At 34.3% G+C, this 25,537-nt stretch overlaps 1 protein-coding gene across 6 annotated transcripts in view; it reads right to left on the bottom strand.

Moving 5' to 3' along the window:
• LOC137238143 (mucin-4) overlaps nt 1–18,418 on the bottom strand; it is an 88,410-nt gene extending 69,992 nt beyond the window's left edge. The window contains exons 1-2 of one of the 6 annotated variants that reach the window (XM_067762800.1): nt 18,338–18,418; nt 16,471–16,656 (exon numbers count right to left, since the gene is read on the bottom strand). The gene's annotated coding sequence lies outside the window, so the exon portion shown is untranslated. Of the gene's footprint in view, nt 1–16,470; nt 16,657–17,850 lie in introns of all 6 variants that reach the window. The other 5 variants (XM_067762799.1, XM_067762795.1, XM_067762796.1 and 2 more) reach the window with 5 other exon arrangements.
• Nucleotides 18,419–25,537: the final 7,119 nt, after the last annotated feature.

Genomic DNA, 25,537 nt, shown 5'->3' with positions numbered 1-25,537 from the left:
GATTTTTCAGCATTGGCATCTTATCCGAAGAACTATAACATACAAATTATGGGACATTACTATACATCTTGGAGACAATAGGGAAATTGTAACCTCTTAATTTAAAAGACACTACCGGGGTACCCGACGTTGCTCGAGTTGAGCAGATACTAATCTTAATAAGAAGGTGTATTTTAACGCATTCCTTCCTGTTACTCGAAGTCAAGCAATCAATATATAAGATTTTATTGATCTTCTTCAAATCCCAATTTTTCACAATCTTACCTTTTATAATTTCCTTATCTCTTCATCTTCTTTTTTTACACACTCTACATCTCTCCTTTTTTCTTAGACCCCTCATTCCTCTAATTTATCATTCTTTGCTTTATTTTTTCAAATTTTATTTTGTCACACACAATTCATTCTCAAAATCTCATAATTTAATCAAAATATTTTAGCTGCACAATTTTTGTCTATCATCTCATATCGACAGTTATTTTTAAAATGGAATGCTTAAATTTAATAAAAACTTTTACATCACTCAATGCAATCACTTTAGCGTTTTCTGAATTCAATGCTATGACCAAACAAAATTTCTGTACTTAAGTACGTACATGGCGTATGAGTAACTTTTGCTGACATACAAAATTTTTCGCACCACCCAGTGGCGCATATGAAAATGAAAAAAAAAAATGTTTAATTTAAAATTCTTAGTTTTGAAATATAAAAAAAATCGAAGGAACCTATAGCCAAAATTTGGTGATGATTAAATTGTGGAAAATACGTTTCCATAAGGAACACACACACACAGAATTTAATTTTTATATACATATATACATAGATTCCTCTTTATTAAGGAAATAATTGCACTGAGTTTTTTCACGATAGGACAGTTGGCCTTACAGCTATGGCCTTCAAGAGATATAAAAATTATTGCTGAAAAGGGGCGCTATCGCGCCAATTTATTTAAAGTCTCCTCCATTCATTTGCTTTTTTTGAATGCACTTTAGAAGTAAACTAGCATTAATGTAATATGTAATATATCCTTTTATGTAAAAGTGGGCGTGGTTCTCATTAAGTTTGGTACACTGTTTTTGGAGTTATTCCTTATGACCGAACTAGTCATTTTACCGAATATTGTGATGACAAATACCATTTTTGATTTTTGACCAACAATATTTGAAAAATTGACTTTGTAGTGGAAGGTTCAACGCTCATTTTTGAAATTGACTCAAATTAACGTGTTCATTGACGGACGGATGGCTGAACTCCTATTTTCATTTATGGTAGTTCATATAAATCTTGATTGGTTAATGTCGTTATAAGCTACCGTTATTTCAACAAAGTTGATATACTCTGCGAGCTTTAGTCATCTAAAGAAACAAAGATCATCGACTCCGCGGTCAAAATTGCTGTTATAGTAATGAACAAAGAACTTAATACGCAGAAAAAAACATAGATTTTGCTTATATCGGGTTACAAATAGAGCGGAAGTCTGCAAATCCGCATGCACTATATGGGTGACAACGTATGTCAGATGCCTCAGCCAATCACCGCTGGACTTATAATCACATTACCGATATCAAAAATGTTATAAAAAGGCTGCATCAAAAGGTGAGGTGAGCTTCTGCCAGGTCATGCTGACTGCATAAAAATGTCAATTCCGAATCTGAAGCTACCTACAGTGCGTCTGCATGACCTTTATCAGTGATCACATCCTTATATAACAAACTTCAGAGGGCCGGCGAAACATCAAAGTAAGATGCACAGCAAGTGAAGAACAGCTTCGAGAGTAGTTTCCGCTTAATGCACTCTGTTAGAGCCGTCGTCGAAATGATCACAGCAACAATCCCTATTGTCCTATCAGGGCTGCATTGAAGAAGGTTATGTGAAGTAAAAAAGCAAACGCATTAAAAGCGCAAGAAAGTAGAGAAAAGAGGTTTAGACTGTAGCTAGAAAGTTTCACAATAAGATACAATGAGGGATACACAGCGAAACCAATTATAGATGTTAAAACATGGAGCATCAGAAGTTTTAAGAAGGTAAACCACTACGCTATAAAGATTCTCTGCGAGTTTAAGTTCTACATAATATCCAGACGGGGACAATGGTTAGGTTAGAGTGGCCACCGGTGCGAGCACCAGTGTACTTAGGCCCAAAAAGGTCCCATTGTGATACCACGTGGATCTCTCACCTACTCAAACCAACAGCTCGATGCAGCAAACGTCAGGAGTTTCTTAGGTTCCAACTTAGCCAGATCACAAAGACCGTCAAAAAGGGAGATCCCAGAGATTTCTTCCTCTTGTGCCAAAGCGTGGGACAATCGCAAAGAAAATTTTTGACTGTTTCTATCTCTTCTTCTTCTTTGTAGCTCCTGCAGTAATCAATTTAGGGAGCTCCCAGCCGTTGTGCGTGCCTACCGATTGCTATGTGGCCGGTTATAAATCCAACCAACAGAGATATGCCCCTCTACCAAGGAGAAGGAGACTTTTTGTGCGTCTCGCGTCCCATTCAGGCCACACGAGCTTGAAATGGTAGCAGGATTCAAGATTGTTCCATCTTACACCCGCTTCCCTAAGGAAAACCCCTTTCAAAATGAGCTTACAGGTAGCGAGCGGGATGCTCAATCGCTTCCAGGACGACGAAAGCGGATCGGATATGCCCCCTCTTGCAAGTTCGTCAGCCATCTCGTTGTCCGGTATATTCGAGTGTCTAGGCAGCCATACCAGACTGATGGAAGTTTGCTCAGCGATATTGTTAAGAGATTTGCGGCATTTCTCTACTGTCCTGCACTTACGTGTGACCGATCCAAGTACTTTTAGTGCAGCCTGGCTGTCAGAGTAAATACAAATTTGGTTATAGCCGTGAGCAGCCTTCCCCAGGTGATCAGCGGCCTCATTAATAGCGGCCTCATTAATAGCCTGAAAGACGCTGCAATGATCGGTTAGGCTAAATGATAGATTCCACCCTAGTTGAGGTGCTACCCACCTTATAATCCAGTCTATCGCCGCCAGTATACATCTGCAGCCTATCGCTAAGGCCGGCGGCATGGCGGGATAGCTGCATGGCCATCCACATTGTCAGACGACGACAATGATGAGCACACCTTTTTCTAAACCTCCTGATAGTACGAGAACCGAAAAATGGTCGAGCAAAGGCCAAATCACTGTCACGGAGAAAATGTTTAGCGGCCCAGAATGACAGCAAGTTAGCAACTTTGTAGGAACTACACTCTGAGAAAAAAAAGCGTGGCCTGAAAGCAGGAACAGCAGATGGCATTTAAAAAATGATATCTATTTAGAATGTTGATAGCCACGCTTTATTAAATGGAAAGGGGCAAAGAGATGATTTTTATTCCACGGATAGAAGGACGGATTCCGCTCCAAGAGATTCGATACAGGGGTACTCAAATCTTACCAACTTTCATTTGACTCTGATGTGACCAGTCTATTACATAACCTATACAAGAAATTCATCTCAGCTCACCGTAAAACATTTGAATACCATCACTTTTCATTAGATGCCTCACACAAAGGAGGCGCAAAAATTTGTCTCTTTCACTATGCAGACCACCGTAAGGAAAAGTGTTGAATGCTTGTACAACAATTTCTTAGTTTCTCGAAAGTTCATCTGAAGGTCACTGCTAATTTAACGAACTTGTGAATTTGACATGGTTTCCGTCACATTAGGTAGACATAAATATAATATTGAAAGTATAATTTGATTTATTTTCCTATAAAATATTCCCACCATTACATTTAACTACATTTTTCCTTTCGGCCACTCGCTGCAATACTTACAATATTTCTTGTCAAATAACAATTCACGCACGAGCTATCTTAAGTAAATAGCAGAATTTTTTGAAAGTAAAAGTTATTATGCTCCTTTGAACTTTTACTTAAGACAAAACTATGAAAAATCCAATGAAACACGGTTAGTTGAGTTCGGTTGACAACCATACAATTGAAAGTTGTCAAATTAGTGCCGTTAATGTTGTGAAAATAATTTAAATTACACCTTTAATTTTTTAACTGCAGTTAGGCATAGTAAGGCGAGGTTTGTGTCTTAAGTCTTTGTTTTGTGTTAGCATTATATTGCGAACTGGTAGTTTAGCCAGCTTATTTTACCAGCAAATTTTCTCAAATTGTGTACTTTCTTCAAAATATTTTCCGGTTTAACAATTGTCGTATGATTAACGAGCTTGACTTTCATTAGCTTTAATGTAATTATATAATTGGCAGCATAATAATGATTTCCTATTTATAGTCCACATTGAAAATTGAGGTGTTATTAAGCTGTATAATAGATTAAAATGTTGATTTCATTTATGAACAGTTATGAAAGTATATATGTGCAAACGTATGTAGTTTGTATAATAACTTAAGCATAAAGAATGTAGGTATCTGCATTTTTTTCCAAGATTAGATAGCCATTTACAAAGGCGTAAATTTCGCGTACAAGGAATTCAAATTTGACCATTTTTTGCATAAATAGAAAGATCAAATCCAAAACAGTCCAAAATACATATTTTCATAAAAAATAGCATATCTTGGAAAGTCACAAACAAGTTAAGTTCAGTACGCCAGTTTCAATAAAAATTTTTTTACTCAAGTTCTCTTTTAGGGTGGCAGTATAAAACTGTCGAAGATTTGTTATACTGATTTCTGTGTCTTTTTAATCAATTTTACGTCTGCCCAAGTTGTAAATAGTCGAGAGGTTCACGTGTTCGTCTCATCATATCAATCGCAAAGCCAATATATCTAGTACTAGGAATACCGTACAAAGCACGGACATTTAAACTCAATGGCACAACAGTCGGATTAGTAGCTGAAGGTGCTGGTAATTGAGAAGATATAACGAACCCATATTCCGAAAAAAACCATCATTCAGGACTTTTTAATATCTTCGCGAATATGTTTTTCTGCTAAAACAAGAACAAAAATATCTAGACAGAGTTATATGGACATCAAAAATGTCAAACTTCATTTTGGTATAAGCAAACTTCTGCATCGAAATCCTATGAAAATTCAAATAACGACGCTTAGCGGTGACCGGCCGTTTTGTCGGTAAATTGCCGAACGATTTCCGTTATATAAAGGTTTCAAGTCTGGGACAAACGGTGACCTAGTAACCGGCGTCCAGGGGATACAAAATATGGTGGAACGTGTGCATGCCCGACGATTGGAATCTAAGTATTCTTTGCCAAGTCAACAAGAAGGGAGATCCTGTAAACTGCGCAAAGTATCACGTAATCAGCTTTCTTAATATCGCATATAAGGTCCTGTTTAGCGTATTGTGTTAGACCTCATCAATGCGTTTTCAGATTTGGTAGATCTACCATCAACTACATTTTCACTATTGGCAAATAGAAAAAACGACAAAATTAACTAAATAAATAAAAAAAAAACGCCTCGGCGACGGTGAGTACGAAAAAATGTTAATGATGAGCAAATTAAAAAAACAAAGCGCCTACGCTGGGTCGGTCATGTTAAGCGAATGAAAGATGACAGAGGAAGAGGGCGGCAACGCTCCGCTATAGGGACTAGGTGAAAAAACGATTTAAATTCCTTTGATGTAAGCGACTGATACGTTTTGTTGGGCGATCGTAACCGTCAAAACGGTAAAGCGCCGATGAAGTAAGTAAGTATGTAACGTGCCGGTCAGCATTAACTCCAGGTGGTGTTAGCTGACTTGCATTTTATGTTTCACACCAAAATGCGGACTGATTAATAATTTTCGATAATAAACCTGCAATAAAATATTTTTCTTCCACCTCATTTACATGTCACACTGCAGAAACATTTGGATTTGTTCACAACAAATTTGGCATAGTATGATTAATAGATATTTAAGATATTTTTTATCCATTTAAATAATTTTAATAAATAACTAATGAAATTTATTCAATAACGATCCACCGCGGAGTTCATTAAATACTGTGTGACTTGTATAACTTTTATTAATCTACATAAAATAGTTTAATTAATTTCTAAACATTTTACACTTTCACTTTTACATTTTTACAGCACATAAAATAGATACGTACATATGTATGAGTGTGTGCATAACTATATCTAAGTATCGATTGTATATTCTAGAAAAGTAAAGCCTTATAAAGAAATATAGCATTTAGACAGCATAAGTGGAAAGCAATTAAAGTTGAAAATTATTTGAAAAATAAAAAGTGAATTATGAATAAGAAAGCGATAAGTGCATTAGAAAGAATGCCATAATTATAAAAAGATTTCACTGAAAACAAAAACCAAAAATAGGCCAATAACTCAATCAATCAGGTGGACGGACGGACAAGCAAGCGCATAAAAAATGAACAAATTTAAGCACGACAATATGTTACATAGATGGGCAGACACTCAATTTCAATTATATGTATACATAGTTGGCTAAAAAATTAGGCTGTCTAAGCACCAAGATATTTAGGCTAGAGCGAAAAGAATGCAAGCAAGTAAGGTGTAGTATGTATCGTATATGCACTATTATATGTATATATAATACAAACATGCATACATACAGCAGCGATCACGAAAACAGCAGTGGCAATTTTAATCAAATCTCGTTACCTAAATCTTATTTTTATACTCAGCGTGCTTTGCACACAGAGTATATTAAATTTGATTGGATAACGGTTGGTTGTACAGGTATAAAGGAATCGAGCTAGATATAGACTTCCATATATCAAAATCATCAGTATCGAAAAAAATTTGATTCCGTCCGTCCGTCTGTCCGTTAACACGATAACTTGAGTAAATATTGAGATATCTCCACAAAATTTGGTACACGAGCTTATATGAATCCAGAATAGATTGGTGTGGAAATTGGAGCAAAATCGGATGAAAACCACGCCCACTTTTTATATATGTAACATTTTGGAAAACACAAAAACCTGATTATTTAGTAAATAATACACCTAGAATCTTGAAATTTGACGTGTGGACTAATATTGAGATTCTTGATAAAAATTTGAAAACATTTTTTAAAATGGGCGTGGCAACACCCACTTGTGATAAAATCAATTTTGTAAATATTATTAATCATAAAGCAAAAATCGTTAAACCTATCGTAACAAAATTCGGCAGAGAGGTTGCCTTTACCATAAGGAATGATTTTAACAAAAATTAACGAAATTGGTTAAGGACCACGCTCACTTGTATATAAAAGATTTTTAAAAGGGTCGTGGACGAATCAAATAAGCTATATCTTTGCAAAAAATGCTTTATATCAACGGTATTTCATTTCCCAACTGGATTTATAACAATAAATAGGGAAAATTTCAAATCTAAAAAAATGGGCGTGGCACCGCCCCTTTTACGACTAAGCAATTTTCTATATTTCGGGAGCCATAACTCATAAAAATTAACGGATCGTAATAAAATTGGGTACAAAAGTTTTCCCTTTACCAGGAAATATTTCTAGAAAAAATGGACGGGATCGGTTAAAGACCACGGCAACTTAGATACAAAACAAGTTTAAAAGAGTCGTAGGCTAGAATAATAAGATATAACTTAGCAAAAAATAGTTTTGAATCAATGATATTTCACTTATCAAGTTTTATTGTAAAAGGAAATGGGGAGACATATTTTTTAAACGGACGGTGCCACGTGTTATGTAGAAAAGTAATTTATCTGAAATGAAATGTACAATTGAAGCTCACGCTGAGTATATAATGTTCGATTACACCCGAACTTAGACACCTTTACTTGTTTAGACTAAAATTGATTAGCCTTTTAAACTACATACACGAAAAAAATTCAGAAAACTTGAATCAAAATTTTATCCAATTTTGGATTTTTTAAAAGTTTGCATAGTTTCAGTTACAACATACTCGAATGTTTTTTCTCAAACTACCAAAAATAAAAAATTAATATTTTATTGACGATAATTTGATAAAAATTTCCACTGCAATTTTCGTGTTCGCTGCTGTACATACCACCACAATTTTGTAGTAAAGCAAGAAAATTCTGAATTAAAAAGCATAGCACGTGACTGAAATTTCTATTGACGTGTATGTATATAAAGTGTATTACAACAACAATAAGAAAACTTTAAATGACAGCAACTATGCAAGGGTTCATGTCATCAAGGAAGGCCAAACTTATGCTCAAGAAAAAAATAATAAAAATAAAAGTATTGCAACAAAAAAACATAACAAAATTTCCAATTACAGCCCAAAAGTGCTACAAAGAAAGTGGCGTGAAAAAATTTCCTATTACCAAAAAATTCTCATTTGAGTTCATCAAATTATTGAAATGCTTCGTAGCACAATTTTCCATAAAGGTTTGCTTTAGCGGAAGCCATAATCACAAATTCAAGTGCACTTCGAAAATGTGTGCCATAAACATTTTCGCTTAATAGATACACGCAAGCAAGCAAGAGTATTGAAAAATATATTTTAAGGGTGTTACATTTAGGCTTGTAAAGTTATATTAATTGTTGTGTAAAAGTATACTGTAACGAATATTAGCATCACTAAGGAATTCTATCATCTCTAAACCGATGCTAAGCAGTGATTCAAGTCACATCAATAATTCAATCATTATGACTACACATATGTACGTACACGCAGCAGAGAAGCAACGTACAAACACATGCAGATATCTTATCTGAGATATGCAATTATAATTGGGGAAGTGTCGCTCACAAACACACGCACATATGAGACCTATACATGTACATCTGTAGTTATAATTATAGCAGATAACCAACTAGTAGATTCCAGAACAGAAGCGCGTAGAAGATGAAACGAGGAAATCAAAGAATATAAAAGTCATGAACAGTAGAGGCGCTGAAATCAGTTTCGATTAAGCACGCTATCTGTCGGGCAATATTAGAGTTATTTATTGTGAAGTACTTGAAGGCCATTTTGCATTATTAAATATTGGAGTTATTTATTCAACAGTTTAGTGATTCGAACTTAGCAGAAGGTTGCAAATAAGAGGAATTGCAAGTAAAATCGTTACAATACAAAAGACCCACAAACTATTTTTAAATAGAAGGGGTAAAAAGTTGTGTTACTCTGAGCAGTTAATATTGTAGCTCTCGGCTGTTTAGCTCTTTTTTGGTTGTTTTTTCAGCTGGTTGCGATGTATGAGATCTTACATAGGACGTTTTTGTCAGCAATAGGACACAGGCAAATATAACGCCCAACATATAAGCCACTCGATCGAGCTGAATATCAGCAATTTACCTGGTATGAGAACCATCTGGTCACTCAACGCACAAATATTTTGCAATGCTTGGTATTTTACTTTAATCAGGCACCCAAACTGTTATTCTTTTGCCATAAAGCCCTTCAGAAAAAACTGTTTCCGGACTTTTATTTTTTAGTCCGAAAGATATTATTAGATAAGGACTTTTATTTTATAAGCCCAAAATAAAAGTGAAATCTGGACTTTTATTTTTAAGGGACAGAATAAGAGTCTGGCCCTGTATCTATGGAAGTCCTCATCCAATTGAAACGCTTTTATTGTAATACATAATGCTTCTTGTTTCAATCAAAAGCAGTATATAAATTTGAAGGCAATACTCGTATCTCAATTGGAACAAACTTTCTCACAAAAAAACAGGTGCAAGTTTACTATGGAAATGTATAAGAATAGCACTATGAGAGTTTCTTATGGATTTTTCAATGACAAATTTCTAGTCTTAGTAACAAATATTTTGAAATGTCCCTACATGTTTCATATCCAAATATTTGAGAGAAGCGATTTTTAGCAATTCTTTTCATTTGATGAGCCGTTCCTTAGCTGTGAAGACAGACTTTTATTTTGTCCTTAAAAAATAAGTCAGGATATAATAAATTTTTGCGGACTTAAAAATTTGAATTCAGGAAATAATTTTACGTTTATTTGTGGATTTATTTTAATTCGGGGATTTGAAAAAAGAAACAAAAAGTTCGAAAAATAAAAAGGATTAATGATTCGTCGTGAAAATGCTATGGGCATCCCATAAAATTTCACCCAGAACAGCTTTCAAACCCGGATTTTATCGAATAAGAAAAATTACTATTGAAATGGGTCCCTATGTTAAATAGTTCCTTTATATTGGATTGAGCTTCAGAAATGATCTTAAGGGAATGTTTTCTTTCACCGTCAGTTATACTCACTCGTCACTTTTGCTCTCAGACCATTATATTGAGCCTTTACATCAATTTTAGTGTAAAGATCAATAAAAATTTCAGAGAAAGCTGTTTTAGGTGCACAGCATTAGATGAGTTATTGCAAAGAAAACAGTTAATATCATGTTACTATACATGCTGTGAGAGGGTCCCAAAATTTTTTACTTGGAGACATGGGCTGGCTGGCAACTTAAAAACGTTCTCTTGTAAAATTTTATATTTTTTTTTTTTGGTTACAATTAAGTTGCTATTAAAGCCTGTTATCTTCAAATTAAATAAATTAGACAAATTAGCAGGGCGGTAAAGCTTTTCGAAGTTGAGTAAGCCTCTTGTAGACTCTAATTACTAAACCCTCCGCCTCCTTTTTTGATGCTATCAATGTAGAAGTTTAATCAATTTTCTCAAATTACTAATTCAGGTGCAGAGTTTACCGCAACTGCCGGAAGATTCAAACTTAATGAACAGTTTTGATAGAGTTGTTGTAGGATTTGGAACCCTCTCATTAAGTCTTTACTCATCATCACTCGCTTCTAGCAAAATAAAGTTGAACATTTTTCTTATATGGGATGGTTTAACAAGCACTCGAAGTGTATTTGTGTCACGAAAAGCTTATCACCAAAAGAGTTCATATGCCTTAGCAGACTCCATTCTAAGGCTACATAAACTTTTGAAGTTCACCAATTTATACGAAAAGCAACACCCTTTGCTAGCAATTACACCGCAGGAAATGTTGCGTTACTGATTTTGGGTGTGAAGTGACAGACAATGCATTAAGAGCTTCTAAAATATGAAGTCATCTCTGCATCAATACCAATTTCCACGTCTTTACACCTTGCATGCACTTTTATGTAGAAAATCTCTTATAGATATTTGCTTTGGTAATGCTTCGTCACAGCAAGTCATACTAAAATGGTCAGAGGAACATTAAAAAAAATGGTGGTATTATTGGCAATCAAGACGGTACCGTTACTTTGATATGATACAGTCGATTTAGTTGGGTGGGACTTGTCCACGACCGAGGCAAATTATATTTTTCAAATAACAGTTATACACCTAGAGTCAAAAAAGTGCTTTGGAAGATACATATGTATACATACATTGGAGTGAGCTATTAAAATAATATTTCTTTTTTAGTTAAATTTTCTTCAAAAATATATTTTGCTCTTCACAACTATAAGCAGTTGAAATAAAATCTATGCATAAACTACTATGTATGTATGCAACATAAAAATTGCAAGCGAACAGTGAAATTTTCTGAATATGAATTGTAATTTTCTGAATATTAATTGTAATATTCTGAATATGAAATTTAAATTCTGAATATGAATTACTTTCTGAATATCAATTGTAACTTTCTGAATATCAATTGAAACTTTCTGAATATGAATTACAATTTTCTAAATATTAAATGGAAATTCTGAATATGAATTGTGACTTTCTGAATATGAAATGGAATTCTGAATATGAATTGTTACTTTCTGAATATGAAATGGAATTCTGAATATGAATTGTAATTTTCTGAATATGAATTGGAAATTCTGAATATGAATTGTAACTTTCTGAATATAATTTGTAATTTTCTGAAAATGAATTGAAATTTTGTGAATATAAACTGAAAAAGTGTAGACATGTATGCTATACGAATGAAAACGAAAAATTCATTATTTTTGAAATACATGCTGTATTGGTGAAAATGTATTAACAATTCATATATATATGTGACACACCTAGAGGTGAGTTCGTTTAGAAACTGTCTGCAATCTTTAGTCACGTTTAATCAAGTGTGCCTGCTCTGAAGAGCTTTGGTGGCTCCTGGACTGTATAATTAAATTGTCACGTGACATGGCTGCTACTGTCCACTTTAACCACGCTGCAATAGCAACCCGATACTTAAGAAAAGCGAAAGACATTTTCAGGAAATAATACTGCCTACAACTCTGTTAGGTTTGATGCCATCAGTGAACGGTATAAAGTAGAGATATCGTCCGATTTTGTCTCTCTATGATACATATGTAAAACTTACTGTCAAGAGAGAGGGCCGAAATAGTATAATCTAATTGACGTACTTTAGAGTAGGACTGCATTCAGGGCAATTGATATACAATTCACCCAAAGTTTGTAAAGTATTTTTCGGGCGAAGGTTAAGCATAACTTCTAGAGTCTTTAAGTTGTAGAGCAGAAGTGCCTCTGATATGAGCACTGCAGCTTACTGCTGCAGTGTAGCCATTTACGTATCTGTGATGTGTCTCTTGAGTGGCGGCCACTTAACATGTCGTAGAATAACATCGTATTTCGCAAAATAAATGCAAATTTAGCAGCCTCTGGTACAAGATACTCTTATTTAATTGACGCTTAACCGATAAAATGAGACTCCCAAGCATTCGGTTTAGTTTCTTGTAAGGTAGTTTGCTTTTTGATATCTGAACTGTTTTCATTGAAGCGCGCACCTGTGTTTATCATTTAAGCTAATGAATATTTCACTTAGAAAGGAAGTTATGTAATAACGTGATGAAATACTGATTCATAGTTGGATGGACCCAAGCACAGGGACCATTTTCAATTTATTTTGGGAAAGCAAATATGCTCTTGTTATTGTATAATCCGATATCTAAATAAATTTTAATTACTTAGAGGAGCTCACTTTAATATAAAAATCTTTCCATATGACACCACAGTTTTATGCTACCACATAGGCCTTCGATTTTAAATACCAAAGATCTTGTTTAACTGAATCTGGCGTTGATATTTTAGTAGGTCTTTGGGGACTCGAAGAAACAGCTTCAATATAAACATCTGGGATGACTCTACGCCTGAGTCGTAGCTTGACTCACAGCTCCACTAAGTATCTATGCTAACATCGAGGCTCCACTATAAGTGCACCTTTACTGCCCCTAAGATTTTCACATACTTCACACTTATCTAGAAGCTTCTGACCACGCTGGAAGCGGCCGATTCTTGCACAACTGATGCAAATGCTCATACGTAAGCCACAGTAAGTGGCCAACTGAAGTCCCATAGGAAAGGTTTCATAGCTTCCTTAATGCCAACTGCTTCCGATTATAACGCGTTTCGTCATTCTTGGACTTATGACCGACAACACACAATAACTATTAAACTTAGGCTTCTTTCAAAATGAGTTAACCAGTCCATGACATAAAATGAAATATTCTACAGATTTCTTCTTTGATTGTGATTTCAAAATGTAAGGATATAGTCCACTTCTTAGTCAATCGGTGGTACTTATATTTAGAATAGTATTTAATGCCAGAGTGAACACTGATTACTAAGAAGAAGAAGAAGAACTACAACAAAATAATTTGAAAAAGAAGGTCATATGCTATGCTAAGTTGCACAATTTAAGGTACGATTTTAGACACACAATAGATGCAACGGAATTGGGTTTACCGAAACCGCAATTAAACCAAAACCAATTTGCTTTTTCGGAATCAAAACCGAACTTGAAAAGGGAAGCAGGACACAAGAGGCAAATATCTACATAGTAAAGATTTAGAATATGACGAATAAAATAATAGGAACCAAATATAAATATAACATGATTTATCAAGAAATGGTACTAGCTTTACGTGTACGTTGTATGTACGCAGCGCTCTTTTATACCAGGCGGCCACCGTAGTGTTATGGTGGCGTGCCCCGCCTACCACACCGCAGATCCTGGGTTCACGCCCCGGGCAAAGCAACATCAAATAGAAACAAGTTTTTTTAATTAGAAGAAAATTTTTCTAAGCGGGATCGCTCCTCGGCAGTGTTTGGCAAGCATACCGAGTGTATTTCTGTCATGAAAAGCTTCTCAGTGAAAACTATTTGTAGGAAAAACTAAAAGGATCACTACGCAAATTGGAAGAGAAGCTCTGCCTAAAATCTGTTCGGAGGTTGTCGCGCCTTACATTTATTTAATTAATTATACTATTTGAATTTTTATAAGTAGAGAAAAGGAGTTAAAATTTTTTTCGATTTTGACTTTTAATAGTTAAATGAAAGATTAAATATTTACAGGTCATAAATCAAAAGACTCACTTGTATATGCATCGTTTCCATTAACTTTTCCATTAATCGACTTGCGTTATTCATCCGATTCCAAATAGTCGGGATCGAAATTGAAATGGACGGTCTAAATCAACCGGAAGCTCCAACGTATCGGAATTGGAGTTGAAGCTATTGCCAATAATCTCTGATTTAAACTCTATTCTAAATAGGTATTAAGGATTAAGAGAAGTAAAAATATAAAGGTGGAGCGCAATTGATTGACTAATAATATCTCCTTTCCTACCAACTTTCCAATCCAAGTAATGTGCGCTCCACTTTTATATTTTTATAATTTTTTTATAAATTTAAAAATCAAAGTTTAGCAAGAATATGTCTTTATAGAAGGAGAAATTTTTCGCTGATTTTTGTCCATTCATATAAAGGAAGTGCTTTTTTTATTTTATTTTTATTTTATAATAATTTTTTGAATTCCGAAATAAAAATGAATAAAAAATATCAAATCTTTAGCTCTGTGTATTACAGAAAAATTTAGCCGACTTAAGACTGAAAGCCCACAGCAATTTTTAGTAACAGTAGTAATAGTTAGACATAAAATTTGTGAAATCATAAAATCTTTTCAATCATTATTAGCGCATTCATTAACCGTAGCAACAGCTGTCAGGTAACTGAAACTGGACGCTTGCGCTGATTGTTGGCTGAGTTTCTAGGTCAGTTGCCGCATATTCATATATATATTAATTTTTTTATTTGGTATGAGACCAATACACAGTGTACAACGAAGTATGCAAAAAGGAGGTAGAGATAGAGTAAAAGAATTTACATGCCTGGCAGCAAAGTAGTTGTGTGTATTGAAGAAATTATCGACATGAAGAGAAATAAAAATATTTTTAAAAAATCGAAGAAGAATGTACGTACATAAGAATATGTGGATCTCACATGCACACTACATGTGAGTATGTGAAGTTGCTGCCAACTAAATGTACGACTAACATTTCAGTAAAAATATAAAAAAGCATACATATATTTGAAACAAAAAAAAATTTATTAAGAAAAATTCCAAAAAATGCAATGAGCGATTTGAATGATTCTGAAATACTCGTGCGAACATATTTATTTTATGACGTGAGATAAGCGATCGCTGCTTAAAAGAAAGCAAAATTGCACTTTGAACAAACAATAGACTTAAGACACAAACTCGCCACGGTCGCTGCAAGTAAAAAAAAAACAATAGACTTAAGCAACGAACTTGCTTGTGGCAAATAACTCAAGCTTGACCAATGTTACACATTAACAGACTACAGACTACAGACTATTTTTAGTTTGGCTTGCAAAATGATGACAATAGAAATGTGAGTGCCCCGTGGCAAAATGTATAAATGGTAAACAAATAATAACCAAAAAAGTGAAAAGTAAAAAAGATGTTTATGTTTGTTTGTATATTCAAAAGAAATGTTAATTATAGACAACAATGTTAATGTGTACTGTGGGCTGCGTATATTAAACATGCGTATGTACAGCTGCGAATACGCAAATAGCAGGAAAAATGTTGAGCACATTGTATAAATTTGTTTCTTCTTTTGTATTCGTTAATTTGAGAAAAAAGTTCGATTAATTGTGTAAATGAGACTATACAACCGCCCCCTTCATCTCTTCCGTAAGAGGGTTCCGATAAGAATACCTTCATCTTGCATGTGCTTTAATTCGCTGGACTATGCTGATGGTTGTGTAAAGCTCGTACAGCTCTTTTTTGTGCTGTCGAAATCGGTTTTAAAACCGGCGAAGAAGTGATGTGTATGCAATTTTTGTTTTTTTGATTTCCTTCCATACGAAGTACGCATAATTTCATTTTATATATGGAACAAAATCTTAAACACCCTACGGGAAACAATTGTCAAGAATCAATGCGAGCTTAGAGAACCTGAACCCACTTTGTTGGACTTAAATTGACTACCAAACTGCATACTCAAACAAAAAAATTATGAAATTTCTAAATGAAAAAATCGATATTTTCATGCACACTTTTCGAATTTCCGATTTTTCTTGAGATTTGTTTGCATGTATAAAAGAAGAATAAAATTAATAAAATTTGCTAAAAGTTTGCACTGCTTAACTATGCTCGCTACTGTATGTATATGTAAACAACATTTGAGTAAGTATGACCACATACTAACTGATATATATGTGCATGGTTATGTATAGCAAGCTGACCCTAATTAGAAAACTGTTGTTGGACCGTTGCAACCGTAATGTGAGTAACTTAGCAAATATGCTGCAGAGCAAATATTGCATAGTAAAAACTAAAAGAAAGTTGTAGATAATCGATAAGCAAAAGTATTAACACCGCTGCTGCTTACCTTTTGAGATATTTTGTTTTTCGTTTGCTGCTTACTCCAAGTCAAAGTTGAAACAATAATGTGTTTTTTTTTTGTTGTCCCTGTAGAGCGGGGAAGAGTTGCTTGAATACCGCAAATTCGTTATATTTCGCTTTCTGTTTGAACACTTCTTTATAAGTGAATGAGTTAAAAAATCTTGTATTTTAACTTTTTAAGAATTAAAAAAAAAAATTAAAAAATATTTGTAGTGACTTTGTGCGCTTTTGTGTCTATTTAAAACGTTGTGACATTGATTTTTAACATATTTTTATTATATTTTTAGTATTCTTTAAATTCTGCCTACATTTTTATTTTTTTTTTTGTTTTTTTTTTTTCAATTAAGAAAGTACATTGAAACTTCAAAATTGCAATAGGCTCGCAGTAATTTTTTTTTATTATAGAATATTTATTAATTTTATGATTTTCTTTTTTGTTTGTTATATTTATATTTATCTTAATATATAAAAAACACGTGTCACACAATTGAGGCCAATGGACTCCTAAACTACTGAACCCATTTTGAATTTGTTTTGCACCCCGTGTGTATTTTGATCTAACTTGAAATATAGGATAGGTCTCTAGGGTCTCGAGATACGGAAACAGCTTATTAAAATGTATGCAGATAAGCCAAATTTAGGGCAGGACAACGTCTGCCGGGTCTTCTAGTTTCATATAAAATTGAAATCATAAAATGACATTATATAAATAAAGTTGCTTTAATTTTTAAATTCATTTTAGTGAAACTGCAAAAAAACTCTTCAAGTTCGAAATAAGCAATATAACAAATAAATAAAAAGTTTGAGTAAATTATTTGTTTTTTTGTTTAAATTATTGTTTTTATTTGTCAATTTACGGGAAAATGCTTCGCATTTCAAATTTGAAGCCCAGTTCTAGCGTTTGTTTCAGTATTTATTGAATTATTTTAACGAATTGTAGAGACATTAACCCCAAAAACCTAGTACTACGTTTCCATCAAGCCCAAACCCTCTGTTGGCCAGCTTCGACCTATTACTAAAACACATCCAAAATTGTCGGAAGAAATCTTTCATCTCGTTGGCAAATATAGAATTTGGACTTGGTGGAAACGTAGTCTAAGTATAAGGATTTGTATAGCTCGTTAGCTATTTCGGAGAAATTTAACAAACAAATGTATAAATCATATTGAAGTAATCAATATTTTTATTTAATTTAATTGTTTAACTTTTTTTATTGGTAAGAAAAACGTGAGCCATTGTTTAGAAAACATCCGTGAAGTTAAGTACAAATATTGCGAAGTAATTATTTGTGCATTATTAGAATTTAGTTAACTTTTTTTATTTCTTTTTTGATGTTTTTATTTATTGTGCTGGACGAAAACAATACCATTGACAATTTTCTTTAAACATTTTTTTTTTTATAAGTTTTATTCCATAGGTAGTTTTTTTAAATTACTTTGAACACAATCTTTTAAGTGTGCCACAAATTTCATATTAGCCCTTTCGTCTTACAGTGGGGTGCACACATGCAATTACAATCCGCTGATAAATAGTAAAATCAGCGAATAACCGTGCGTAACCGTCTTCCTTTGCTCACACATATGTACAGTTGTATTTAAATTCAATTAACCTCAATGCTTGCACTTTTTTTTATTTTTCTGTTTTATTTTCTTTGCTACACAATAACTATTTCCATATTAACTTTGTTCTTATTTAACGCTTAGCTTATTTGTTTCGTTGTTGTTGGGTTGTTTTTCACCGTATCGAAATTTTCAATTTCTGTCTTTTTGCAACAATTTCAAGTTGCATGCAATGCACGTGCCCGCGTTTCCTTCCGTTTTCCGCTACTTAACAAAAAAAAGCAAACAACGCACACGTCTACGATTATTTTTGTTCTTTCATTTTACCAACTAAAACCAGCGTTAAACGTTTTTCTACGACCTCCTCGTTGGCTGGTCTACCACTGAATGAAACTTGCATTGCGACAAAAGAAATTTTTATGATTACAAATAAATAAAGCAAAGAAAAAGTAAACGAAAATCAAGGAAAAGAAAGCAATCATTACAGAGCAGCACTTCCTCGCTTCCTTATCTTCGTAAAGATATTCAAAGCTCAACAGCAACGTGACATTAGCGCCACTACCACTCTTGCTAGATATATTTGTTGTTATTGTTATGGGCTTTTGGGAGTATTGCTGTAGCTGCTATTGCAGTTGCCCCCCTCATTATTGATCGTTTAGTTAAATGATGTTTTGACTTTCGTTGCTTGTCAGTCGTGCTTTGTAGAAGTTGCGCTCAGTCTGCACAAAAAGTCATTGAGCGTTTGCAAAGAGCTTTGAGGTGTTGATTGTGAGAAATTTTGTAAAGCTTTTACTGCAACATTTTATATCTTTATTTTAATGCTCTGCATTCACTGTTAAGTGTTAACAGAGGTTTAGTTATGTAGTAATTTTTATTTCTTTCCTGAAATAACCGATTTTTCAAACCAATAGATGGACGGAGCTAAGGCGTCCTCCTTCATCTGCTTCCTTAAGCTTATACAGCTCATTCTTTAATTGACTTGTTTTCTTGATTTCCTACCTGCCGTGTACTGCAAAGATTTTACTTGCACAATTTGCTTTGAACGAAACCCGATTTATTTTGGTGTTGTGCCATCTTCAGAGCCATTTTCGAACTACTAAATTAAAAATTAAAAATAATAAGTAAATACAAGGCGCAAGATTTGTCCGAGCTTCTCTTTCAATTTTCGTTATTTACTTTTTAATTTTTCCTAAAAATTGGTGGGACAGGACCTACATGTTTTATGTCGCCGCCAAACGGCTGCAGATGCTTTCCAATTGACGAACAGGTGATTTTTCAATTCTGTTTCTACAGCCTTTTCCAAGATTTCGCGCAGAATGGAAATTTGCTAGATGGTAGATTCACAGTAGCTAAAATGAAAAACGCAATTTCGGCAATGAAATCCAGTCCATAGCAGTTTTTTTATTAAATTGTAGAAAATGAAAACAAGAACCCGCGAAAACAAGAAGAGTTTAGTTGGCGAAATTCGATAAAAATTGCCAATGCTAGTTTTGTGTTCGTTGATGTACCTGGTTTATGTAAGTAGCATTGATAAAGCTTTGACACAGTTTCCTACTTTTTTGAGAATTGAGTAAAACTTAGGTTAAATTGAATTTGCGGGGCAATAAATACCTCACATAGAACGAATATGTCCACAATGTCACCAGAATTTGTTTTAAAACCCCAATTGGGCACCAGAAATTATCTTATAGAATAACTCCGACTCTTGGCAAATGCTAGAAGTTTTCTAGGACCTAGCTTAATTACTGCCTCAAGATCTAGCAACTCTACCGCCCCTAGTAGCTGCAGCCTTGACCTGGATGGCGCAAGTCACGAACACAGAATGTGCTCCACTGCTCCTCCTGCAACTGGCACTTCCCACATCTGCTGTTACAGATGAGGTCTTACTCATAAGCATGTGGCGTCAGAAGGCACCGTGCGATTGGTTTGCCCATTAAGAGCCTTAAGTGTTCTCTCTTTGGGGATATCATCAACTTCTGAGTACAATGTTGTGTCGCTTAAGGAATTGGTTGCTGACCAATTTTAGTGTATGTTCCGCCGAACCAAGAATAGGACTCATTAAAATTTTTCGCAAGCCAAGAAGAATTTTATCTAGCTGAATAAGGTTTCCATCCTTTTTGTGATATTTGAAAATTTTATTTTTTTTTTTTGTTTGTTGTAAAGCATTGAAATTAAGCGAATGTAAATTTACTTTGATACCTGACAAGTTCGATGTCATATTTTTCTTTACCAGAGCTCAGTGAGTTCTTAAGAAAAGTGAAAGTATTCTTTCGTTCCTCACTCAACTTAATTAGGTTAAGTTTTATACATTTATCATATTATTATTACTGTCGCGCAATGTTTTCTTCTTGCCTCTTACTCTCTAAGCGGACGAATAACCCTTTCTTAGGTGTAACGAAAGTGCAATCACCCACTTTCTGAATACCATAATTGAAACCTAATTCCATAATTTGTAAAACAGAATAGTTTATACAATTGGGCATGACGGTCTAAATGTTTCGCTATTCATGAACTCTTTTTTTGCACATACCCAGCAAAAAATTGCATGAGCAGTTTAAGCAAATAGGAATGCAACGATATAGCTGCTTTTATTGTGATGGATTAGCATTAGGTAAACTTATAACGTTATAATATTGAGGATACAAAAGTTTTCTCGATGGGACAGTTATCGAGATAAGTATTTATAAAGTATATTTACAACATGTGGAATCTTTTGATTATTATTTGAGTAACTTCCCGTAGAGCTAAATTCTTCAACCTAAGAACATATTTCAGTACGCCATTACAATGCAATATCAGGGAAAAAGTGTTTCGCTAGTTGGCTCAGGGACAGTGAAAGCTCAAAAAAGCGCGCGAACTTGGGAATTTTGTTTTTAAGTTATAAGGAACTTCTCGGTAATCTGAAACTAACCTGAAACTTTGAACGAAATTTCGGGCTTTATTAGGTTGTAATATTAAGCATAAAAGAGGTTTCGAGATATTTACTTACTTACTTCATTGGCGCTTGACCGTTTAATCGTCTATGGCCGTCCAACAAGGCGCGCCAGTTGCTTCTTCTCTGGATTAACCGGCGCCAATTAGGCACACAAAGGGAATTTAAATCGCTTTGTATCTGGTTCTTCCAGGAGGCCGCCCTCTTCCTCTGCTTCTATAGGTGGCCTCCGAAGAAAATACTGTCTTAGCCGGAGCATCATCAGCGTAATTCTTTCGGAGAACTTCTCTTTCACTCACTCCAAGAGCCGCTTCATCCGATGTTATCATGATCCATGCTTCTGTGCCATATAGCAGGATGGGTACGATAAGTGACTTTTAGAGCATGATTTTCGTTTGCCGAGAGAGGAATTTACTTTTCAATTGCCTACCTTGACGAAGTAGCGTTTGTTTGCAAGAGTGATTCTTCACTGGATTTCGGAACTGATGTTGTTGTTGGTATTAATGCTGGTTCCTAGATAAACGCAGTCTTTTACTATTTCGAAAATATGGCTACCAACAGTAGCGTTTTGTCCTCATTCACCATCAAGTTCATATTTTCGATTCTCTTTCCAGTTTGGAGCAGGCAGAACTTACGGCGTTGGAATTCAGGCCATTGATGTGAATGTCATCAACATGCGCCAGTAACTGAATGCTTTTATACAATATTGTTCCAGAGCGGTTAAACTCTGCATCGAGATATTTAGAGGTATTAAAAAATCCATTTAGAATTCTGGAATCTTGCGATCCATTTTTAAGTAACTACTCATTGAGCTAAAAACATGAAACCTTACACATAGTTCAGGTCACCTTGACAATGTAAGAAAATTAGAAAGTAAAAACAAGATAAATAATTTTTAAATACTTCCTTTATATAAATGGACCAACGGACATAATCTTATTGAACATTGATATTCAAACTTTAGCGCAACAACTGTAAAAATATGTATGAGGAACAAAAATATAAAAGTGTAGCACATTACCGAACTTAGATAAAGATTATATCGAAAGTCTATTTACTGCACTTCAACTTTATATTTTGGTTCCTCATAAAAACTTTTTATGCTAAGATTTGAATATCAAAATTCAAAAAGATCAGGGCTGTTCAAAAACTTAAATATTGAAGTACAAAACTTAAAATGAAAAAAAACAAATAATTTTGAATGTTTAAAGAATTTCGATGGTCCTCTTAATAAATAAATTTTGAATTAAACATTTTCTTAGTGTTACAATAGTTTTGAAAAAAATATTTGACGCCAGTTTGCTAGTGTAAATATGAATACCATACCGAAGTGCTTTGACTTCATATGGAAGTGCTTTTTCTTTACACTTCCATATGAAATTCAGGGACTTTCATATTAATCGAATTTATATATGAGGGCATATGGGAGGGCTATGGAAAGTTTTTTTATATTGAAAGTGTGCACAGATACAAGGTGTCTATTCTTCAGAGCAAAACAAAAACAAAAGTGCTATAAGTGTATTGAGGTTGAGCAGTTCTGAACAAGATTATGTCTTTGTTTCAAGAGACATTTTTCGTTTTTCTGATCAACTCATGTAAAGGTAGTCCTTAAGAAGTTTATATTTTCTGTTTATTTGTGTAGAGGTTTGGTAATAAACAAATTTTTCTTTTACAATTATCGTTGAAGCAAATGTATTTATTTATATGCTTATATTGCTGTATGTACACAACTCTTTAAAATAAATTAGTAAAGAAAAAATTACGTTTATGCACCGCTATCCCTACTTTCAGGTGATACGATTATGTTTGCGTGCAATTGGCTAGTTTAAATAAAAAAACAAATAAGGAGGGGACTGTCTTCGGCTGTGCCGAAGACTTCATACCTTTCATGAATGGGGTTGAACAATAATCTTATCCCGCTCGTAATATCCAAATAATCGGCTGTATAAGATAAGAAATAAATAGTGAGCAAATGTACTTACCTAAGCGATTTTAATATAAATATAAAATAAACAAGTAAGGAAGGCTAAGTTCGGGTGTAACCGAACATTACATACTCAGTTGAGAGCTGTGGAGACAAAATAAGGGAAATCACCATGTAGTAAAAAGAACCTAGGGTAACCCTGGAATGTGTTTGTATGACATGTGTATCAAATGGAAGGTATTAAGGATTATTTTAAGAGGAAGTGGGCCATAGTTCGATAGATGGACGCCATTTAGGGATATCGCCATAAAGGTGGACCAAGGCTGACCTTAGAATTTGTTTGTACGATATGGGTATCAAATGAAAGGTGTTAATGAGTATTTTAAAAGGAAGTGGGCCTAAGTTCCACAGGTGGACGCATTTTCGAGATATCGCCATAAAGGTGGACCAGGGGTGACTCCAGAATTTGTTTGTACCATATTGGTATCAAATGAAAGGTGTTAATGATTATTTTAAAAGGGAGTGGGCCTTAGTTCTATAGGTGGACGCCTTTTCGAGATATCGCCATAAAGGTGGGCCAGGGGTGACTCTAGAATTTTTTTGTACGATATGGGTATCAAATTAAAGGTATTAATGAGGGTTTTAAAAGGGAGTGGCCCGTTGTTGTATATGTCAAGGCGTTTTCGAGATATCGACCAAAATGTGGACCAGGGTGATCCGGAACATCATCTGTCGGGTACCGCTAATTTATTTATATATTTAGTACCACGGACAGTATTCCTTCCAAGATTCCAAGGGCTTTTGCTTTCGCCCTGCAAAACTTTTTCATTTTCTGCTACTTAATATGGTAGGTGTCACACCCATTTTACAAAGTTTTTTTCTAAAGTTATATTTTGCGTCAATAGACCAATACAATTACCATGTTTCATCCCTTTTTTCGTATCTAGTATATAATTATGGCATTTTTTCATTTTTCGTAATTTTCGATATCGAAAGAGTGGGCGTGGTCATAGTCGGATTTCGGCCATTTTTTACACCAATACAAAGTGAGTTCAGATAAGTACTTGAACTAAGTTTAGTGGCTGAGCCGCGCCCATTTTTGAATTTTCTTTTATTTTTGTATTTTGTTGCACCATATAATTACTGGAGTTGAATGTTGTCATAATTTACTTATATACTGTAAAGATATTAAATTTTTTGTTAAAATTTAACTTTTAAAATTTTTTGTTTAAAAAGTGAGCGTGTGCGTCATCAGATTTTGCTAATTTGTATTTAAAACACATAGGAGTAACGTTCCTGGCAAATTTCTTCATAATATCTTCAACGACTGCCAAATTACAGCTTGCAAAACTTTTAAATTACCTTCTTTTTAAAGTGGGCGGTGCCACGCTCATTGTCCAAAATTTTACTAGTTTTCTATTCTGCGTCATAAGATCAACCCACCTACCAAGTTTTATCGCTTTAACCGTCTTTGGTAATGAATAATCGCACTTTTCCAATTTTTCGAAATTTTCGATATCGAAAAAGTGGGCGTGGTTACAGTCCGATATCGTTCATTTTAAATAGCGATCTGAGATGAGCGCCCAGGAACCTACATACCAAATTTCATCAAGATACCTCAAAATTTACTCAAGTTATCGTGTTAACGGACGGACGGACGGACGGACATGGCTCAATCGATTTTTTTTTCGATACTGATGATTTTGATATATGGAAGTCTATATCTATCTCGATTCCTTTATACCTGTACAACCAACCGTTATCCAATCAAAGTTAATATACTCTGTGAGCTCTGCTCAACTGAGTATAAAAATAGGTAGGTACTTTGTGTGAGGATGCAAAGTTTAACGTTTTTTGTGGTCTGCATTAAATATCTTTGACCATGACATAAACATACTGTTTTGATGAAATTTAAATCTTCTAGCCATTAAAAAGGAGGCAGAAATTACAATTTATATGTATATAATATATATCCCACTGATCTCTATGATTTTTTCAGACATCATATATGCTATATACGAAGGCATGGTGAAATTTTAAGGTTCTAGCTGTTAAAATGCGGCAGAAATTACGAAAAGTTTTTTATCTGGACAATCGGTTGTAGGGGACATATGTTATATATACTACCGATCTCTTTGACTTTCTTAGACAAAAATACTTGCTATATACGAAAGCATTCGGTGAAGTTTGAAGCTTCAGTCTGATAAATTAAGGAAGATATGACAAAAACCCTCTTTTCTGAAAAATCGGTTGTATGGGGGATATATGCTTTGTGGTCCGATCCGGCCGGTTCCGACAAATGTCTAGTCGGACACCTAAATATACCCGCTCACCAAATGTTATCAAGATATCTCAAAAATTTAGGGACTGGTTTGCATACAAACAGGCAGACGGACATACGGATATGGCTAAATCAACTCAGCTCTCCATCCTGATCATTTCGGTATACTTATTGGTGGATCTATCTATTTTCCCTTAGGGACTTACAATTTTGAGATTCGTGACAAAGTTAATATACCATTTCATGAAAGGTATAAAAATGTGCTAATTTGAAGATACACTTTTCTGATTTGTACGGTTAAAAAGTAAAAGATTAACATTTAGGAAAATAGCTGATTGTGGGGCCAACGCGACTGAT

Source organism: Eurosta solidaginis, chromosome 1 (genome assembly GCF_040869045.1).
Source record: "Eurosta solidaginis isolate ZX-2024a chromosome 1, ASM4086904v1, whole genome shotgun sequence".
Classification (NCBI taxonomy): domain Eukaryota; kingdom Metazoa; phylum Arthropoda; class Insecta; order Diptera; family Tephritidae; genus Eurosta; species Eurosta solidaginis.
Note: the sequence above shows the minus strand (reverse complement) of the source record. Positions and strands in the feature narration are given on the sequence as shown.